Genomic DNA, 14,591 nt, shown 5'->3' on the forward strand with positions numbered 1-14,591 from the left:
GAACATCGCTGTCAGTCGGATATAAATAGCATCGGGTCCCCTAACACGGAGAGGGGAAAGGCCCCGGTTAAACATTTTCCGAATTAGAAAGGCCGAGATGTGGGCGCTTCTCCATCGCGATGAATGTGCTCGGCTCGCGAGCGTGACGTCGAGGCCGCCGATTGGTCGAGCTCGGGAGGGGAGGGATATCGGGCGCTGGAGGGGGTACCGAGGAGCAGGAGGGGGATAACGGCGCAAGACCGAGGGACGGAAACGTTGAACTGAGCACTCCGTGTCAGTCGAGCAGTGGATGTGGGACGTGATGGTTGTTGTGTGTGTCCCGTCCTTCACTACAGTGATTTTATAGTGAATTCGGTTCTTATTCTGCAAACAAACTAGTGATCTGATAACATTAGGTTCTGATCGAGTGTCGGCCTAGGTGACTTAGTGAAGTGGAGTGTTGACTTTCCAAGTCGTGTGTTTGGGGGACCAACGTGGCGACTATTCAAACACTGCTGACTTATTATAGATAAAATATCTCCAACTATTGATTATAACAAGTGAAGACAAAGTGTTACATGTTAAACCTACTTTTTATGAGTGATCTTTACTATTGCCAATTTTTTAGTAATGATTCTCTGTAATCAATAGTTAAATTATTAATTTATTTTTTGAGAAAACGATAACTAATTATTTTACCTTATTAAGTAAACATCACCATTTTTTACTTTTTCAGTTAAAACACGATATTGTTCAAAACTATCCTACATGATAAGTAACTCCTTGGAGAAATTGAGTTTTTCGTGCTGTGCCCGCTTGCGTTGGTACGCCTGGCGAGTAGCTTTTGTGCGTCCCTCCCCTCTCCCCTCGCTGTAATTCTAACCTAGCCTCGGTCGGCCCTTTTGTCGAGTGCGTGTGTGTGTAGTGGAAAGTTGACATCCGGAGTTTCGTGTCGGTTGACGGTAGTGAAGTAGTGTCTGGTGATGTCATGGGATTAACTGGATAAATTTGGATATTTTGGATATTCTCTCAATCAGGTAATTGCACAGTGATTTTGAAAAATTTATTATTGTAGTTTTAAGTTATTTTTCAATTCCAGGTGTGTAGGCCTACTTTTGCAATGTTCTTAAATAAAATGACGCTAATACAATTATGTAAGAATAGTTTTAGACTCTTACTGTAATATGGAAAATTGAGTTGAATCACTTTCAAAGTTAGTAAAATTTAAAACGGTACAATAGGCCTACGGTATTTAATTGTTAACTTATAAATCTAGCATTTCTTAATGTTATTATCAAAATGGAGGAAAGTCAATTGATTATTCTTTGGAAAACATTTTCAGCAATTTAATTTCAAATACAGTACATTTTTTGTTCGATCCGTGTAAAATAATAATAAAGTAGACTTAGGTAGGCCTACTCTAAGTTTTTATCATTATTCGTACTTGTAAGTTTAGACCTGCAGATTTTTCGGTACAATATTACTATAACTAATATAAATAAAAACTGCTTTCATTCCGTTTGTCTGATCCAATCATTGATTCGTAAACGCACACTTCAAGTCAACAAACAAGACTTATTACAATCAGCTGGTGTGTTTATGCGCCGGCCCGGCGGATCAGCTGTAGTGTAAACAGCTGATTGTAAACAGGATAGGCCTTACACAGTAGTAGTCACTCTGTCGTTGTCTCCTCAAACTATATAACTATGTAATCACATGTTGTTTGAAACGATCACTCTTCTCGAAAGAACCGGTAAAGTTAATGGATATTTTTGAGTGTAGGCCTTCATTGTGTTTAAAACTTATCTCAGAATCAGGACATATACCGGTACCTATGTAAATTGAAAGCAAGGCGTAGAAACGATTTAGACAAAACCTCGGTTAGATTATCGATTGAGGAAGTTTGGACAACTATAAATTACGTGAAGCAATTTTTATCATTTACACGATCTTAAATTGTATTTAAACAATATATAACACTTTATTTATTCCTATTAAAAAATCATAAATATAATAAGCAATATATTTTATTTGTAAAAAAAAAAACAGATTGAAGATACATTTTATATTTTTTAAAACACTGTAAGAAAATATGCAAATCACGATTTGTAATGAAAAATGCTCATCACATAAAAATAAACAGTGAATGCATCATATAACCATATCGCGTGTACGCCCAGGTAAAAAAACAGATAATTTAAAAGATTTAAAAACAGATAGTATTGGCCCCCTTCATTTTCCAAGAACTGGCGTTTGGATAATACGTAGGCCAATGATAAAATATTTCTAAATCTAGTACTTAGGCCATCTGCTCGATGTTTTGTTCTTGTATCGCTTCTGCCACCGGGTAACACAGTTCCAGTACAGTCGCCCGATGCTCGCAGCTTGTGTACATTCCAGGGCCCGGTTATATTTGTTCTTGTATCGCTTCTGCCACCGGGTAACACAGTTCCAGTACAGTCGCCCGATGCTCGCAGCTTGTGTACATTCCAGGGCCCGGTTATATTTGTTCTTGTATCGCTTCTGCCACCGGGTAACACAGTTCCAGTACAGTCGCCCGATGCTCGCAGCTTGTGTACATTCCAGGGCCCGGTTATATTTGTTCTTGTATCGCTTCTGCCACCGGGTAACACAGTTCCAGTACAGTCGCCCGATGCTCGCAGCTTGTGTACATTCCAGGGCCCGGTTATATTTGTTCTTGTATCGCTTCTGCCACCGGGTAACACAGTTCCAGTACAGTCGCCCGATGCTCGCAGCTTGTGTACATTCCAGGGCCCGGTTATATTTGTTCTTGTATCGCTTCTGCCACCGGGTAACACAGTTCCAGTACAGTCGCCCGATGCTCGCAGCTTGTGTACATTCCAGGGCCCGGTTATATTTGTTCTTGTATCGCTTCTGCCACCGGGTAACACAGTTCCAGTACAGTCGCCCGATGCTCGCAGCTTGTGTACATTCCAGGGCCCGGTTATATTTGTTCTTGTATCGCTTCTGCCACCGGGTAACACAGTTCCAGTACAGTCGCCCGATGCTCGCAGCTTGTGTACATTCCAGGGCCCGGTTATATTTGTTCTTGTATCGCTTCTGCCACCGGGTAACACAGTTCCAGTACAGTCGCCCGATGCTCGCAGCTTGTGTACATTCCAGGGCCCGGTTATATTTGTTCTTGTATCGGTTCTGCCACCGGGTAACACAGTTCCAGTACAGTCGCCCGATGCTCGCAGCTTGTGTACATTCCAGGGCCCGGTTATATTTGTTCTTGTATCGGTTCTGCCACCGGGTAACACAGTTCCAGTACAGTCGCCCGATGCTCGCAGCTTGTGTACATTCCAGGGCCCGGTTATATTTGTTCTTGTATCGCTTCTGCCACCGGGTAACACAGTTCCAGTACAGTCGCCCGATGCTCGCAGCTTGTGTACATTCCAGGGCCCGGTTATATTTGTTCTTGTATCGCTTCTGCCACCGGGTAACACAGTTCCAGTACAGTCGCCCGATGCTCGCAGCTTGTGTACATTCCAGGGCCCGGTTATATTTGTTCTTGTATCGCTTCTGCCACCGGGTAACACAGTTCCAGTACAGTCGCCCGATGCTCGCAGCTTGTGTACATTCCAGGGCCCGGTTATATTTGTTCTTGTATCGCTTCTGCCACCGGGTAACACAGTTCCAGTACAGTCGCCCGATGCTCGCAGCTTGTGTACATTCCAGGGCCCGGTTATATTTGTTCTTGTATCGCTTCTGCCACCGGGTAACACAGTTCCAGTACAGTCGCCCGATGCTCGCAGCTTGTGTACATTCCAGGGCCCGGTTATATTTGTTCTCCCGGTTCCAAGAAGTGCCCGGCCGTCCGCCTGGCCGACGCTCTCGCTCGCTTCGCTCCCGGCTCCACTACCTGGCTCTGGCCCCACAGCCGTACTACACACTGTCATTATTTAACCGCATAATGAATGCTTCTGATTTAATTCCAGCCTTGTTATTCATTACGCCCCGTTAATGTCCTTATAATTCTGGGTTGTTCGGTCCTCCATTGTAACGGATGAGGACAGATGTCCTGTTCGAGAGGTTCTGGCGCATCCTTGGGGCGTGTTCTTGTTAGTATCACTTTTCTGGGCTCAAGACTGTTTTAAACAATACTTAGGAGGGATGTCCTTGTCCTGATACGCGTAAACTCAGTCAGTTTTAAAAGAAATCCCGATACATATTAATGCTTTATATAATGCTCTTTACTGCAATCCCTTGGGGAGCAATTGACAAGCTGTAGGCTTACATATTATTCTAGGCGGCCTGTAGTTAAAAGATAGTTTGTTTTAACACACACATACATTAAACAGATAATCATTACAAACAAACAGCTGTACCTTTCGTAGTTACTTAGTCTAAGCAGTAATTAATAGTCTAAGTTAAATATTTGTGTTCTAACATTCTGTAAACGAGAGTGTGTTCTGAATTGATATTTTAGCGATGTTCGGCCAATGGAATCTGGTTCTACGAGGGGTAAGTAAAGTTTTTTTTTTCATTGTAAAGTAATATATTGTTTTTGACGGTGAAGTGTCCGAGTTGGAAGGAGTCCCTTGTAACATAGGGGGTAGTAGGCCTACCATCATTGGTACAGTTGTTACTTTATCCAAAAAGTACTCAAAGTGTCTGTCCTCCACAGCCTGGATATCACATGTTAGGCGTTGATCCATAGTTGCCCAGGCAACAAGTCACCGTCAACTGATTTGCAAAATAATTTTGATACTCGAGACTGAATGTGTGACGTATATACTGTATATACATAGTCCAGTGTGGGTAGGCCTACAAGTCATCGTTCAATGTCATAATTCAACATTCCTGAATTTTATTTATGGAGGGTACACAGAACATTTCAGTTTTTGTTAAAATACTGGATGACATGATAAAAGTAGTATCCTTGGATTGAGTTTATGAAGACCCATGACGTTGTATTTTTAACCAAATTAACGTATGAAAGATTAGTAAAACATTTGTGGTTGAGAGCTTTATTTAGGCTTCAGCCTGCCTTGTTCAAATTTTGGTTCCAAGAACACAGATTTATTTATTGGGCTTATTGGGGATTTTCCACTATACTAAAATTAAGCTTGCCTTCGCAATTATGCTCCCTGTGGAATATATTGTAGGCTTATATTAAAGAATATATGTACAACGTTCTAATCAACAACACCATAAAGTCAGGTAAGAACAACTTGTAAAGCTATGGGGGAAGGGTTGATTCAATGGGAATGCTGAGTTTAGCTCTAGTTTCAGAGCTTCATCGTCGCCAACTTGTTTTGGATCTGTTCACACAAACAAGACTCCAGATACCAGACGTTGCACTGAGAGTGGAAGGTGAACTGGAGCTAAACCCAACATTCACAACTTGAAAAGTTTATACTGTAATGTGCACGTAGGCTACCTATTTGTAGGGCGACAGTCTGCAGATTGTCTGCCGACTTGTTTGTGTCCACACCAGGCAGCTAGTTATTGTCGATACGGTAACTCACTCACAGAGGACGTGGTTTAGCTGATGATGGAACCCGACAGTTTCTTGAAGAAAGATCGCTCTGTGGTGAAAGCTCACTATCGGATTTACGATTAGAAGATGTGAAGGTTTCAGAATCTTTACAAGAATGATCCCTTCAGATTTTGAGATTCTATTGAGGTTTGTTGAGCCAAAGATGACAAACAAGTGTACACGCTTGTTACTGGCAAGTGGTGAATTTGTTGTATCCGGTCTCTTATCAACAGACACGTCCACACCTGTACACTCAATATAAAATACTTGTATGGACACGTCGGTTGACAATTTTTCCGTAGACAAGTCTTACAAGTGTGGGCGATGCATAATACAATTTAAAGTTTAAAACACAATAGACCTCACATCCACATGAGGGTTGTGTAACACAAATTGTGTCAGGTGAAGCTAGTTCTGTGCGGCGATTAATAGATAGCGCGCGTTTCAACATTTTGTAGAGTTGCAATCCATTGGGATCTTGCAGTAATGATCTCCATTAACTGAGTCGCCCATGTTTTATTATTAACACGTTAATGTTAGCCGCGAGATAGGTAACAACCACAATGTCTCAGGTAGCCTCAGATATGCATTGGGTAAAACCACAAAGAGTCGTGCAAAGACGCCTTCAGGAGTCTTCGATTACTGACTTTACCCTGTCTCTTTATTTTAGAGGTTAGCCTGTACTGTCGACTCAAATGTGAGTTGGAACGGGGCAGGGATGTCCACCAGTACGGGACTAGAGGCAGGGACAACTTCCGACTCGATCAGCACAGAACGACGGCTTATGGACGCTTACCGTCCCAAGTTGGTGTCAGGCTAATCAACAGGCTCCCTGAGGGTATTAAAAATTTAAACGATCCCAATCAATTTAAAGCTCGACTAAAACACTTCCTGGTGTCAAAGGCATTCTACTCTATTGATGAGTTCATAATGGGCCGCTGGGATGAAAACATTAGAAATTAATGAAGTTATTCAAGATTATTAACACATAACCCGGTTCTGATATAGATAAATAAAGACCGAATGCCATAAAGTGATAAAGCCATTTTTGTGGTTCAGTCACTGTTTCAGAGTAGCCGGCGGGGTCGCTTTCATAGAAATTATCAGTGAATTGAGGGCATCAGTTTTACATGTTCTGTGCATGCTACTAGTCCGAGGCCTAACACTCATATTCCCACTTTGTATTAATTAGGTAGGCCTAACTCTGTTTCTCTGTCATACCCTGTATGAATCTCGCTTCACACACCGTGAAGATAAAATTGTTACGATAACGTACAAAACCACTAGCGGCACTTGGCCTGAATGATCCAAGGTAATTCTTGGTCAGGCTCTGCCTTATTTGGTCAGTTAGGTTGTTGGCTATTTTTGGATATAATAAAACTGTAGATATCCGAGAGCGAGTAGCCTACTTCTGTCGCATTGGTTCATAGCGACTGACCCTGTATACTAATTGTGTTAAATGTGGAAACCTTATGTTATAGTTTAGGGTTTTTTCAACATATGTTTGAATGACGAGTCGTAGTTATGTTGCAGTTGATTCTTTTGTGTAATAAACTTCGAGAGCACCATTCTACTAAAGACAACAATAATAGTACAATTGTATATCTAAAACGGAGACCTCATTCAGAGACTTCAAATTTTGCACGAAGTTTCATTTCTACACAGACAAGAATGTGTTCTATGATGGCGCATGTCCAACCATGAAGTTTCGCAGAGCCTCCTTTTTGTGTCAATTTCTGTTCTTTACGGTTGTGTGTCTGTCCGTCTCGCTGCATGACATTTCGAGTTAAAAAATATTAATAATTTAGCTTACAACCACCAGGAGCCTTGGTGTGGCGCAACCCTACCTTGTTATTGAAATCCGCTCATCAAATTTCAAAATATTACCTTTCACTGAAGAAACATCTGGGTGAATTTCGCAAATATATTCTGGGAACATGCAAGGCAGTACATCTATAATTGTGCCAAAGAGCGTGGTGGAAGTATGTGGGTAATTTTCTTTCTTGGGACGAAACACAATAAACACTACCATTGTAGTTGTAACTACCCTCTATCAATCAACCGGAAATGAAGCGAAGTGTACGCCCCTGGCCGTGCATGCGGGTCGATAGGCAACTGGCTCTGTTATAATGTTTAATAATACTGTAATAGTGATAGGCTGCGATTAATTCCTGTGGTTTCTCAGTTAGCAGCAGTAGCAGCTGTCATAGTCCTGCTCTCCTCTTTTACTTTAGTTTGTTGTTCTGGCCGCCACGCCGCGCTGTAATATTGTACGCCTAGGCCTTAAAAAACTTCATTTGATTACGACGAAAAAAACGTAAAGTTAAAAATTGTTCAGTTAATACAAAATTATCATATTAGGTTATGGATTAATTCGATTTTGCGCGTATCGCGTGGAAAATATATTTGTATGTCAAATTTATAGCCCTTTAGGATATTCCTGAATACAAAAAAATTTATCAATTATATTAATTGGTCACTTTACGTGATAGGCCATTTGGGTCATTTTGTTGGGACCAGTCAATCAAAAATCAAAACGAGTAAATATAAAAAGTAAAACTTGTCATTATGTGACTTTATTAAATTCTTTATGATAATATTATCTACCTACTTTAAATGTTTATAGATAAAAAGATGAAATTAATAGATTTAAAGTGGTATTTTTGTAGTGTTTTGTCAATGGCGCAGTGTAGCGGGTACGAAGGTTATCGTCAGATAACCGGATCAAGTAACGTCGAGCGTGGCTGTTGCTTGGATGGGTGACCGCTGAGCGATCCTGTCCTTGCAAGCAGCCCGTCTGCCCGGCCGTTGGTGGTGATTCGGAAGTCACCTTTAAGCCGTTGGTCCCCAGGTTAAGTGTTAGATAGACCTAACTTCGCCTGGTTAAATAAGACATCTTTACTTTACTTTTAATTTTTTCGTGCATTGGTAAAAATTATGCTTTTTGTATTCAGGAATGTTATTGAATTTAAATTTGCCTACCCAAAACCGACTACACCACCTTCGATAATAATTCCGAGGACGGCGATCGTCAACTGAGTTTCAGGCCACATCGAACGTAGACTTAAATATTGTGAGTTTCCCGATTCACAATTCGCCGACACTTTGCTAGCACAATTATTTAAAGTGTTGATCCATTTAAGAGTCTACGATGAGTCAGCATCGTATCGGTTCAACACATTTGTGCCGAAGATGAGTCACCATAAAATACCGAAGTTTTCCAATAAAGTTATTTGTCTTTGAAACGATTCTAAATTAGGTTTCACTCCTTATTTTATTACACGAAACCGATTTATCTGAGCGAACAAACCAGACAAGGAGTCAGCAGGTCAGCAGCAGACACAGATAAGATGAACAAACCTGACATGGAGTCAGCAGGTCAGCAGCAGACACAGATAAGATGAACAAACCTGACAAGGAGTCAGCAGCAGACACAGATAAGATGAACAAACCTGACAAGGAGTCAGCAGGTGAGCAGCAGACACAGATAAGATGAACAAACCTGACCAGGAGTCAGCAGGTCAGCAGCAGACACAGATAAGATGAACAAACCTGACAAGGAGTCAGCAGGTCAGCGGCAGACACAGATAAGATGAACAAACCTGACAAGGAGTCAGCAGGTCAGCGGCAGACACAGATAAGATGAACAAACCTGACAAGGAGTCAGCAGGTGAGCAGCAGACACAGATAAGATGAACAAACCTGACCAGGAGTCAGCAGGTCAGCAGCAGACACAGATAAGATGAACAAACCTGACAAGGAGTCAGCAGGTCAGCGGCAGACACAGATAAGATGAACAAACCTGACAAGGAGTCAGCAGGTCAGCGGCAGACACAGATAATATGAACAAACCTGACAAGGAGTCAGCAGGTCAGCGGCAGACACAGATAAGATGAACAAACCTGACAAGGAGTCAGCAGGTCAGCAGCAGACACAGATAAGATGCCGCTTCTGTAAGAACATTTCATCTCGCCGAGTTACCGCGCTGATACAATTGTCCCGTTGTCATGGCGACGCTGCCGACATCATTTTTTTGTCGTCCGTAAACCTATCCGGCTCAATAAGTATCGTAAATTTGGCGACAGTAAACTGAACCAGAGGCTGGACATTTTATCAACTGACCATTTTAATAATTTTCATATAAACCGATTGATACACTGCGATTTGGAACCAGTAACCAGATCAGGTGTCGATTTTGAAACAAATTTGTGTCCACCAAAGTCCTCAAATAATTCAATTATGCTTAGAATCCGACATACGGAAACCTTTTTATGTAGGTTAGGACATTACGTCTACACCCTGATGACTGTATAAGAAAGGCAGATTTGATATCCCTCTGGCAAGGCGAGTACAGTGTCTAGGTTTATAAACATGCGTAATTGTGTTTTATTGAATACAAGCAGTTACACGCGGCTTTCCATGTAATTTCGCATCTTTTGTACCTTATGTCTCTGGTTTACGTGATTTTTATTTACGATGTCCATGTTGAGTTTGCCTTGTTGCCATTATCAAGAAAATACGTCAAAGTTTATATTTATGGCCATTGTAATTTATTTTGGTTTTTAGAGTGTTTTGTCCATAGGCCTACTGATTGATTTCCCCTTGTTTCCCGATCAAGAAAATATATATTACAGTGAGGACAATGAGTGAAGCCTACTTATGTCAAAAGTGAAAATATGGATCTTTAAATTTACAGATAGTAACACTGTCTTTTAGATCTAATACTTCATATGTGATAATAATGTGAACTTAAAACTGCATTAACGATGACACTAAGCCTTTTTTCTTCATAAACTGAAAAATATTGTTAATATTTTAAAACATTTAGAGCTGGAATTGGTACATTAGTTCACAGTCCAGCGAACTCATCTAACATAGCTCTTGCCGACTGCTTCAAAGGGAGTTTTCGGTGTCGAATTCTATTTTATGCTTTAGGACATTTTCTAAGGTAGATAAGAACTTACCTAATCGCTGAAATCTAAAATGACGTTAAAAATATTTGTTATCCTTCAAAGAATTTACTCACTATAAATGCAAACAAATTGAAAATAATAAACAGTGGTTATACAGAAATGTTCTCTTTTGATTAGTATTTCACAACTTTAGAGACCAAGATGGGATCTTTCGTAATTTTAAGGCCAGTGAGGCGTAGCCCGGAGTGTTTTTCAAAATTAGAATGAGAATTTTATTCATACCATGGTCCGTAAAAGTGGCAATAGGCTACACAATTTAAGTACAATCGGTTGATTAGTTTATATGTGACAGCAAAACAAACAATCAGAGACACTTTCGCATTTGTAATATTATTAGGATAAAATTATAATATGAAACATTCGTAGTCTTTCATACATTTTAGTATTCTTTTCTTAAATTCAGAACAAATCAAAACGGTACGTAATTACAATAAAAACTGTTACAATACTACAGGTAAAATACCGATCTTGGTCCACGGTAAACTTTCCATTGTATTGGCTGAGCGGACTGGCGCATATTTATACAAGAAAGACTTGTCAGGTGATGTGTGCACCCTAGCCAACCCCTTCCCCTCTCCCCCCTCCCGTCACCGGTGAAATATGTGTTAATGACGACGTAACAGCGTAACAGCTCTTTTATAATCATTGCGTTTTGTTTCTTCATGAGTGGGCTGTCTAATCGATCCGTTGTCTTTATTATCGCGTAGTCTAATGGTATTCAACTGCCTATTACACCAAATATCTACCTTTAGTGACAGGATGGGACTTTATGTACACCTAACCATTAACAAAATTAAAATATATTCATATGTGTTTATTTATTGCAATTACACTTACGAATGTGGGTAGAGGTCAATATAGGCCTTATAACAATAATTACAAATCTAATGGTTTCTTTTAAACATTATTTTGGAATATTGCAAACCACAACACAAGTCGAAAATTTATTGTTGATTGAAAAAAGCGAAGTTCCACCATTGCGTTACGGTGAACAATCAAATTAATTTCGACTGGTGTTAATTTGAAAATATTTCATCTTATAGGATGAAAATAAACACAAAAAACGAAATAATGGATAATGTTATAAGGGTTTATTTAGATTTCAAAATTCAATAAGTATTTCATGAAGCATTCATTCATTTACCAATCCATTTTATATGTTGGAAAGTTTTTTTAATATTTACAGCATAGTGTTACAGCATTAGGCTACTACAACAAGATTAAGTTGGTTCAGACAGTTTTCTGTTTTAATTTGTTCGATTAATAGTGTATAATTGTTTATAATAAACTTCGATATATTCAGCTATTGTTTTAGTCTGGTTACATAATTACCGACACTTCTATAACTTTCTACAAACGTCTATAATTCGTAGTACAGTAATGAAATTGATTCTGTTATTCTTGTGTTCAAAGAAGTTACATTTAACAATGTTACTGTGATATTTGATATATTACATATAACAAGCAAAGACCAAATATGCCATGTTTGATTTTATGTTACTTGCCCATTGTTTATGCATTTTGAAAAACTATACTTTAAAAACAGTATTTTTTGTTTTGTAAAATTATTTACTGACATATTCTAGAGAAATAAATAATTTCAATCAAAAAATTAGAACATAGCCTATTAAAAAACCTACAATTACAGTCCACAATTATTCGAACTGTAATCCACCCACAGCGACACACTGATAACACTTGCACTTAAGAGCACTTAACAAATGAATCGTCAGCGCTTACAAGAAATTCTGCGTATCCGGAGAAGTTCCTCTTCAATTGATTGTTTAATTCATCGTCATTATTGAAACGACGAGTATAAACTTGTACCTTTAAGTAACCCCATAGAAAGAAATCACACACAGTAAAATCTGGGGATCGGGTGGCCAATCTAAAAATTCACCTCTACGACCAATCCAACGGTCATGAAGGTTGTCATTTAGTACTCGCTTGGCAGGATTTGCGAAATGAGGAGGAGCACCATAGGCCTACTGTTGGAAGATTGCTTGATCCATTTCTAAAACGTAAAATAAGGCATGATATGTGCAGATATTTCTCTTCTGTATGACAATAAATAATCTTGCAAAAGCAAAACAATTATGGTTTATAAAGTATAGTTTTTCAAAATGCCACAATTTTGGTTTAACAAATGCTAGGGACCTGAAATTTTCACAGAATATTTTTTATCCCTGTTTAATAAATTGTGTAGAGTTGAAATGTTCGATGCATAAATGGGCGAGTAATAAAAATGAAACTTTTAAACCTCTTCGTGGGACACCCGGTATATTGTGTGATAGTGTGACTGAAGAACCTGGAGTCGGCCAGCACGAGCGAGTTTGAGAGAGAGGAGTGTGAGGGTTCGGCAAAGTTCGGGCACGCTCGGGGAATGTCGGCTCCAATTAAGATCGCGTGTAACGAGCGCTGACTCGCTCGCCGCTATCGTGTCTGACTCCTCAATCGGCGATATCTTGACTGCCGTTTCCTTCCTTGTCGTTGTTTGTCACATAATAACACGTAGTTATCCTCTTATCAGGGTCAAGGCGGGAGCGTCTCATGTCGACCCGTAGGCTACAACGGTTCCACAGGCTACGCTACAATGCATAGCCTACAAGAGTGACATGGAGAATGTAGGCCCAATGTAATAAAACTGTGAAAAACTACCGAGCACGTGACTTGCTCGGTGTGTAGAATTGGAATTCCGGTTTTATTCCAAATTATGAAAATGAAGTAGAAGAAAGTAGCCATTGTTACGCAAACCGTTTAGGCTACGGGCAGTAAAGATTTACTCGAAATTCTGTTTGCTGTCGATAAAGATCTTGCAATTGTGCACAATATTTTTGTGAGTTTACGAGTTATTTGCGCAAACCTAGAGGTAACATCTTTAATGGAAAACGATGATTTAATAATTCGTAGTTCAATAAGTTTTAAATTGTGTAGTAGGGACTCACAAGTGTTTTGGCGAGTCAGTAGTCTAAACTACTCAATATTCATTTCTTAATGGTTATAGATTTCATAAAGAACCAAACAGACTATTTAATTTTTTGTTATTTCAAAAAAATATATATTGATATAGTGTCTTTTGAACAACACACAGAATACTGCTTAAAATTTGATGGAAGGAATAAACAAATATATGGAAAAATGTTCTTATGTATATATATATATAATGATTCTAGACTTTTTCAGAAAAGTTATTCTATAATACACGTCTGCTATAATGAATGTTTAAAAACATCAAATAAGTCTCATGTTACAATAATATGTGTCTAAAACCTTTATCTCTTGTGTTATAAAACAGTTTCTCCGTGTAGTTTAAATAAATAAAATCTGAAATATAAATTAGACTTGAAAACGTCCACGAAATCAGGTTAACGAACTACGATAAAGCCCGTTTAAGCTTAACGACCACAGTTATCTGGTTGTCGTGGTCCGCGTGTAATTCCTGCGGTGGTGAACGCTGCCGTGATGCCTTGCTAAAGTGATTAGACAATTTTTGTTCTTCTTCTTGTGTGTGTTTAACTACTTAATATTATCTGTAAATATTTTCTCGTTGTTAATAAATAGGTATTGCGGGGTTGTCACGATATCAATGGCACATCACATAGAATAGTAGCCTATAATTAATTTGTTCACGTTGTTAATAAATAGGTATTGCGGGGTTGTCACGATATCAATGGCACATCACATAGAATAATAGCCTATAATTAATTTGTTCACGTTGTTAATAAATAGGTATTGCGGGGTTGTCACGATATCAATGGCACATCACATAGAATAGTAGCCTATAATTAATTTGTTCACGTTGTTAATAAATAGGTATTGCGGGGTTACGATATCAATGGCACATCACATAGAATAGTAGCCTATAATTAATTTGTTCACGTTGTTAATAAATAGGTATTGCGGGGTTACGATATCAATGGCACATCACATAGAATAGTAGCCTATAATTAATTTGTTCACGTTGTTAATAAATAGGTATTGCGGGGTTACGATATCAATGGCACATCACATAGAATAGTAGCCTATAATTAATTTGTTCACGTTGTTAATAAATAGGTATTGCGGGGTTGTCACGATATCAATGGCACATCACATAGAATAGTAGCCTATAATTAATTTGTTCACGTTGTTAA

General features: G+C 39.1%; 1 protein-coding gene across 2 annotated transcripts in view; it reads left to right on the forward strand.

Annotated features, from left to right (window-relative positions):
- The first annotated feature begins 286 nt into the window (after nt 1–286).
- Nucleotides 287–14,591, forward strand: part of LOC124363255 (polycomb group protein Psc-like) — a 109,993-nt gene continuing 95,688 nt past the window's right edge. For both annotated transcript variants that reach the window (XM_046818458.1, XM_046818459.1), the window contains exon 1: nt 287–1,016. The gene's annotated coding sequence lies outside the window, so the exon portion shown is untranslated. The remainder of the gene's footprint in view (nt 1,017–14,591) is intronic.

Source organism: Homalodisca vitripennis, chromosome 5, assembly GCF_021130785.1.
Source record: "Homalodisca vitripennis isolate AUS2020 chromosome 5, UT_GWSS_2.1, whole genome shotgun sequence".
Classification (NCBI taxonomy): Eukaryota; Metazoa; Arthropoda; class Insecta; order Hemiptera; family Cicadellidae; genus Homalodisca; species Homalodisca vitripennis.